The following is an 8,149-nucleotide window of genomic DNA, read 5'->3' as shown; positions in this document are numbered from 1 at the left end:
GGTCACGTCACATTGATGACATCCCATGTTTTCAGAAGATGGATGTTTTCCAGCTAATTTCTTGCCCGTTAAAATCTGAAATCGAATCATACTTCATCCATCTAGTGATTCCTTGGTAAAAAGAAAAGCGGCAATGGGAAAAACGATGCAACAATTTTTTGGGCCACTTTTTTTGCGGTGTGCCCCTTTGAACTTTTAAACCTTTCACCAACTGCTCAAGGTGGCAGAAAAGGTGTCAAAATGGGTTCACAAATCCCAACAATGGATGCAACAAGGCTTTAAACTCCAAAAAGTCCTGAAAAAAGGGCTTAAGGGCTACTTCCTGTGTTGGTCACGTCCCATTGACGACATCACTTCCACTTTCAGGATATAGCTGTTTCCTAGCCAAATTCTTGTCCATTTATAGCGTAAATCAAGTGATATTTCATCCCTCTCTTCATTCCTTGGTAAACAGAAGCTGCAATTGGTAAAAAGATGCAAAACAATCTTTGGCAGTTTTTCGGGGTGTGCCCCTTTGAACTTTTAAACCTTTTACCAACTGCTCAAGGTGGCAGAAGAGGTGTCAAGACAGGCGTAGGCATCTCAAAAATGGATGCGCCAAGGCTTAACACTCCAAAACATCAAGAAAAAATGTGTTTAAAGGCTACTTCCCGTTTTGGTCACGTCACATAGACGACATCACTTCTGTTTACAGAAGACTGCAGTTTCCCAGCCATTTTCTTTTGTATTTAAAGCTGAAATCAAGTGATTATTTATCCCTCTTGTCATTCCTTGGTAAAAAGAAACTGCAATAGGTAAAGAAGGTGCAAAGACATTTTATGTCAGTTTTTGGGCCTGTTCCCCTTAAAATGTTTACACCTTTCACAAACTGCTCGGGGGGTGTAAAAGGTGTCAACACGGCGTCAAAAAAGCCCAGAAATGGATGCAAAGAGGCATAAAACACAAAACGTCATGGCGAAAGGGGTTTAAGGGCCACTTCCCATTTTTGTCACGTCACGTTGACGACATCACTTCCACTTTCAGGATATAGCTGTTTCCTAGCCAATTTCTTGTCCGTTTATATCGTAAATCAAGTGATATTTCATCCCTCTCTTCATTCCTTGGTAAACAGAAGCTGCAATTGGTAAAAAGATGCAAAACAATCTTTGGCAGTTTTTCAGGGTGTGCCCCTTTGAACTTTTAAACCTTTTATCAACTGCTCAAGGTGGCAGAAGAGGTGTCAAGACAGGCGTAGGCATCTCAAAAATGGATGCGCCAAGGCTTAACACTCCAAAACATCAAGAAAAAATGTGTTTCAAGGCTACTTCCCGTTTTGGTCACGTCACATAGACGACATCACTTCTGTTTACAGAAGACTGCAGTTTCCCAGCCATTTTCTTTTGTATTTAAAGCTGAAATCAAGTGATTATTTATCCCTCTTGTCATTCCTTGGTAAAAAGAAACTGCAATAGGTAAAGAAGGTGCAAAGACATTTTATGTCAGTTTTTGGGCCTGTGCCCCTTAAAATGTTTACACCTTTCACAAACTGCTCGGGGGGTGTAAAAGGTGTCAACACGGCGTCAAAAATGCCCAGAAATGGATGCAAAGAGGCATAAAACACCAAAAGTCATGGCAAAAAGGGTTTAAGGGCCACTTCCCGTTTTGGTCACGTCACGTTGACGACATCACTTCCACTTTCAGGATATAGCGGTTTTCTTGCCGGTTCCTTGTCTGTTTAAAGCTTAAATCAAGTGATATTTCGTCACTCTCTTCATTCCTTGGTAAAATGAAGCTGCAATAAGTAAAAAAAAAAATGCAAGACAATTTTTGGCAGTTTTTCGGGGTGTGCCCCTTGTAGCTTTTCAACCTTTTACCAACTGCTCAAGGAGGCAGAAAATGTGTGAAAACGGGCTTAGAAAGCTCAAAAATGGATTCAACGATGCTAAAAACTGCAAAGAGTCAAGGAGAAAAGTGTCGAAAGGCCACTGCCTGTTTCGGTCACGTCACATTGATGACATCCCATGTTTTCAGAAGATGGATGTTTTCCAGCTAATTTCTTGCCCGTTAAAATCTGAAATCGAATCATACTTCATCCATCTAGTGATTCCTTGGTAAAAACAAAAGCGGCAATGGGAAAAACGATGCAACAATTTTTTGGGCCACTTTTTTTGCGGTGTGCCCCTTTGAACTTTTAAACCTTTCACCAACTGCTCAAGGTGGCAGAAAAGGTGTCAAAATGGGTTCACAAATCCCAACAATGGATGCAACAAGGCTTTAAACTCCAAAAAGTCCTGAAAAAAGGGCTTAAGGGCTACTTCCTGTGTTGGTCACGTCCCATTGACGACATCACTTCCACTTTCAGGATATAGCTGTTTCCTAGCCAAATTCTTGTCCATTTATAGCGTAAATCAAGTGATATTTCATCCCTCTCTTCATTCCTTGGTAAACAGAAGCTGCAATTGGTAAAAAGATGCAAAACAATCTTTGGCAGTTTTTCGGGGTGTGCCCCTTTGAACTTTTAAACCTTTTACCAACTGCTCAAGGTGGCAGAAGAGGTGTCAAGACAGGCATAGGCATCTCAAAAATGGATGCGCCAAGGCTTAACACTCCAAAACATCAAGAAAAAATGTGTTTAAAGGCTACTTCCCGTTTTGGTCACGTCACATAGACGACATCACTTCTGTTTACAGAAGACTGCAGTTTCCCAGCCATTTTCTTTTGTATTTAAAGCTGAAATCAAGTGATTATTTATCCCTCTTGTCATTCCTTGGTAAAAAGAAACTGCAATAGGTAAAGAAGGTGCAAAGACATTTTATGTCAGTTTTTGGGCCTGTTCCCCTTAAAATGTTTACACCTTTCACAAACTGCTCGGGGGGTGTAAAAGGTGTCAACACGGCGTCAAAAAAGCCCAGAAATGGATGCAAAGAGGCATAAAACACAAAACGTCATGGCGAAAGGGGTTTAAGGGCCACTTCCCATTTTGGTCACGTCATGTTGACGACATCACTTCCACTTTCAGGATATAGCTGTTTCCTAGCCAATTTCTTGTCCGTTTATATCGTAAATCAAGTGATATTTCATCCCTCTCTTCATTCCTTGGTAAACAGAAGCTGCAATTGGTAAAAAGATGCAAAACAATCTTTGGCAGTTTTTCGGGGTGTGCCCCTTTGAACTTTTAAACCTTTTATCAACTGCTCAAGGTGGCAGAAGAGGTGTCAAGACAGGCGTAGGCATCTCAAAAATGGATGCGCCAAGGCTTAACACTCCAAAACATCAAGAAAAAATGTGTTTCAAGGCTACTTCCCGTTTTGGTCACGTCACATAGACGACATCACTTCTGTTTACAGAAGACTGCAGTTTCCCAGCCATTTTCTTTTGTATTTAAAGCTGAAATCAAGTGATTATTTATCCCTCTTGTCATTCCTTGGTAAAAAGAAACTGCAATAGGTAAAGAAGGTGCAAAGACATTTTATGTCAGTTTTTGGGCCTGTGCCCCTTAAAATGTTTACACCTTTCACAAACTGCTCGGGGGGTGTAAAAGGTGTCAACACGGCGTCAAAAATGCCCAGAAATGGATGCAAAGAGGCATAAAACACCAAAAGTCATGGCAAAAAGGGTTTAAGGGCCACTTCCCGTTTTGGTCACGTCACGTTGACGACATCACTTCCACTTTCAGGATATAGCGGTTTCCTTGCCGGTTCCTTGTCTGTTTAAAGCTTAAATCAAGTGATATTTCGTCACTCTCTTCATTCCTTGGTAAAATGAAGCTGCAATAAGTAAAAAAAAAAATGCAAGACAATTTTTGGCAGTTTTTCGGGGTGTGCCCCTTGTAGCTTTTCAACCTTTTACCAACTGCTCAAGGAGGCAGAAAATGTGTGAAAACGGGCTTAGAAAGCTCAAAAATGGATTCAACGATGCTAAAAACTGCAAAGAGTCAAGGAGAAAAGTGTCGAAAGGCCACTGCCTGTTTCGGTCACGTCACATTGATGACATCCCATGTTTTCAGAAGATGGATGTTTTCCAGCTAATTTCTTGCCCGTTAAAATCTGAAATCGAATCATACTTCATCCATCTAGTGATTCCTTGGTAAAAAGAAAAGCGGCAATGGGAAAAACGATGCAACAATTTTTTGGGCCACTTTTTTTGCGGTGTGCCCCTTTGAACTTTTAAACCTTTCACCAACTGCTCAAGGTGGCAGAAAAGGTGTCAAAATGGGTTCACAAATCCCAACAATGGATGCAACAAGGCTTTAAACTCCAAAAAGTCCTGAAAAAAGGGCTTAAGGGCTACTTCCTGTGTTGGTCACGTCCCATTGACGACATCACTTCCACTTTCAGGATATAGCTGTTTCCTAGCCAAATTCTTGTCCATTTATAGCGTAAATCAAGTGATATTTCATCCCTCTCTTCATTCCTTGGTAAACAGAAGCTGCAATTGGTAAAAAGATGCAAAACAATCTTTGGCAGTTTTTCGGGGTGTGCCCCTTTGAACTTTTAAACCTTTTACCAACTGCTCAAGGTGGCAGAAGAGGTGTCAAGACAGGCATAGGCATCTCAAAAATGGATGCGCCAAGGCTTAACACTCCAAAACATCAAGAAAAAATGTGTTTAAAGGCTACTTCCCGTTTTGGTCACGTCACATAGACGACATCACTTCTGTTTACAGAAGACTGCAGTTTCCCAGCCATTTTCTTTTGTATTTAAAGCTGAAATCAAGTGATTATTTATCCCTCTTGTCATTCCTTGGTAAAAAGAAACTGCAATAGGTAAAGAAGGTGCAAAGACATTTTATGTCAGTTTTTGGGCCTGTTCCCCTTAAAATGTTTACACCTTTCACAAACTGCTCGGGGGGTGTAAAAGGTGTCAACACGGCGTCAAAAAAGCCCAGAAATGGATGCAAAGAGGCATAAAACACAAAACGTCATGGCGAAAGGGGTTTAAGGGCCACTTCCCATTTTGGTCACGTCATGTTGACGACATCACTTCCACTTTCAGGATATAGCTGTTTCCTAGCCAATTTCTTGTCCGTTTATATCGTAAATCAAGTGATATTTCATCCCTCTCTTCATTCCTTGGTAAACAGAAGCTGCAATTGGTAAAAAGATGCAAAACAATCTTTGGCAGTTTTTCGGGGTGTGCCCCTTTGAACTTTTAAACCTTTTATCAACTGCTCAAGGTGGCAGAAGAGGTGTCAAGACAGGCGTAGGCATCTCAAAAATGGATGCGCCAAGGCTTAACACTCCAAAACATCAAGAAAAAATGTGTTTCAAGGCTACTTCCCGTTTTGGTCACGTCACATAGACGACATCACTTCTGTTTACAGAAGACTGCAGTTTCCCAGCCATTTTCTTTTGTATTTAAAGCTGAAATCAAGTGATTATTTATCCCTCTTGTCATTCCTTGGTAAAAAGAAACTGCAATAGGTAAAGAAGGTGCAAAGACATTTTATGTCAGTTTTTGGGCCTGTGCCCCTTAAAATGTTTACACCTTTCACAAACTGCTCGGGGGGTTTAAAAGGTGTCAACACGGCGTCAAAAAAGCCCAGAAATGGATGCAAAGAGGCATAAAACACCAAAAGTCATGGCGAAAAGGGTTTAAGGGCCACTTCCTGTTTTGGTCACGTCACGTTGACGACATCACTTCCACTTTCAGGATATAGCTGTTTCCTTGCCGGTTCCTTGTCTGTTTACAGCTTAAATCAAGTGATATTTCGTCACTCTCTTCATTCCTTGGTAAACAGAAGCTGCAATTGGTAAAAAGATGCAAAACAATCTTTGGCAGTTTTTCGGGGTGTGCCCCGTTGAACTTTTAAACCTTTTACCAACTGCTCAAGGTGGCAGAAGAGGTGTCAAGACAGGCGTAGACATCTCAAAAATGGTTGCGCCAAGGCTTAACACTCCAAAACATCAAGAAAAAATGTGTTTAAAGGCTACTTCCCGTTTTGGTCACGTCACATAGACGACATCACTTCTGTTTACAGAAGACTGCAGTTTCCCAGCAATTTTCTTTTGTATTTATAGCTGAAATCAAGTGATTATTTATCCCTCTTGTCATTCCTTGGTAAAAAGGAACTGCAATAGGTCAAGAAGGTGCAAAGACATTTTATGTCAGTTTTTGGACCTGTGCCCCTTAAAATGTTTACACCTTTCACAAACTGCTCGGGGGGTGTAAAAGGTGTCAACACGGCGTCAAAAAAGCCCATAAATGGATGCAAAGAGGCATAAAACACCAAAAGTCATGGCGAAAAGGGTTTAAGGGCCACTTCCTGTTTTGGTCACGTCACGTTGACGGCATCACTTCCACTTTCAGGATATAGCTGTTTCCTTGCCGGGTCCTTGTCTGTTTACAGCTTAAATCAAGTGATATTTTGTCACTCTCTTCATTCCTTGGTAAACAGAAGCTGCAATTGGTAAAAAGATGCAAAACAATCTTTGGCAGTTTTTCGGGGTGTGCCCCGTTGAACTTTTAAACCTTTTACCAACTGCTCAAGGTGGCAGAAGAGGTGTCAAGACAGGCGTAGGCATCTCAAAAATGGATGCGCCAAGGCTTAACACTCCAAAACATCAAGAAAAAATGTGTTTAAAGGCTACTTCCCGTTTTGGTCACGTCACATAGACGACATCACTTCTGTTTACAGAAGACTGCAGTTTCCCAGCCATTTTCTTTTGTATTTAAAGCTTAAATCAAGTGATTATTTATCCCTCTTGTCATTCCTTGGTAAAAAGAAACTGCAATAGGTAAAGAAGGTGCAAAGACATTTTATGTCAGTTTTTGGACCTGTGCCCCTTAAAATGTTTACACCTTTCACAAACTGCTCGGGGGGTGTAAAAGGTGTCAACACGGCGTCAAAAAAGCCCAGAAATGGATGCAAAGAGGCATAAAACACCAAAAGTCATGGCGAAAAGGGTTTAAGGGCCACTTCCTGTTTTGGTCACGTCACGTTGACGACATCACTTCCACTTTCAGGATATAGCTGTTTCCTTGCCGGTTCCTTGTCTGTTTACAGCTTAAATCAAGTGATATTTCGTCACTCTCTTCATTCCTTGGTAAACAGAAGCTGCAATTGGTAAAAAGATGCAAAACAATCTTTGGCAGTTTTTCGGGGTGTGCCCCGTTGAACTTTTAAACCTTTTACCAACTGCTCAAGGTGGCAGAAGAGGTGTCAAGACAGGCGTAGACATCTCAAAAATGGTTGCGCCAAGGCTTAACACTCCAAAACATCAAGAAAAAATGTGTTTAAAGGCTACTTCCCGTTTTGGTCACGTCACATAGACGACATCACTTCTGTTTACAGAAGACTGCAGTTTCCCAGCAATTTTCTTTTGTATTTATAGCTGAAATCAAGTGATTATTTATCCCTCTTGTCATTCCTTGGTAAAAAGAAACTGCAATAGGTCAAGAAGGTGCAAAGACATTTTATGTCAGTTTTTGGACCTGTGCCCCTTAAAATGTTTACACCTTTCACAAACTGCTCGGGGGGTGTAAAAGGTGTCAACACGGCGTCAAAAAAGCCCAGAAATGGATGCAAAGAGGCATAAAACACCAAAAGTCATGGCGAAAAGGGTTTAAGGGCCACTTCCTGTTTTGGTCACGTCACGTTGACGACATCACTTCCACTTTTAGGATATAGCTGTTTCCTTGCCGGTTCCTTGTCTGTTTACAGCTTAAATCAAGTGATATTTCGTCACTCTCTTCATTCCTTGGTAAACAGAAGCTGCAATTGGTAAAAAGATGCAAAACAATCTTTGGCAGTTTTTCGGGGTGTGCCCCGTTGAACTTTTAAACCTTTTACCAACTGCTCAAGGTGGCAGAAGAGGTGTCAAGACAGGCGTAGGCATCTCAGAAATGGATGCGCCAAGGCTTAACACTCCAAAACATCAAGAAAAAATGTGTTTAAAGGCTACTTCCTGTTTTGGTCACGTCACATAGATGACATCACTTCTGTTTACAGAAGACTGCAGTTTCCCAGCCATTTTCTTTTGTATTTAAAGCTGAAATCAAGTGATTATTTATCCCTCTTGTCATTCCTTGGTAAAAAGAAACTGCAATAGGTAAAGAAGGTGCAAAGACATTTTATGTCAGTTTTTGGACCTGTGCCCCTTAAAATGTTTACACCTTTCACAAACTGCTCGGGGGGTGTAAAAGGTGTCAACACGGCGTCAAAAAAGCCC

The sequence above is a fragment of the Staurois parvus genome, unplaced genomic scaffold (genome assembly GCF_062004578.1).
Source record: "Staurois parvus isolate SC_StPar_1 unplaced genomic scaffold, SC_StPar_1.0 ptg001431l, whole genome shotgun sequence".
Classification (NCBI taxonomy): Eukaryota; Metazoa; Chordata; class Amphibia; order Anura; family Ranidae; genus Staurois; species Staurois parvus.
This window is presented reverse-complemented; position numbering follows the sequence as displayed.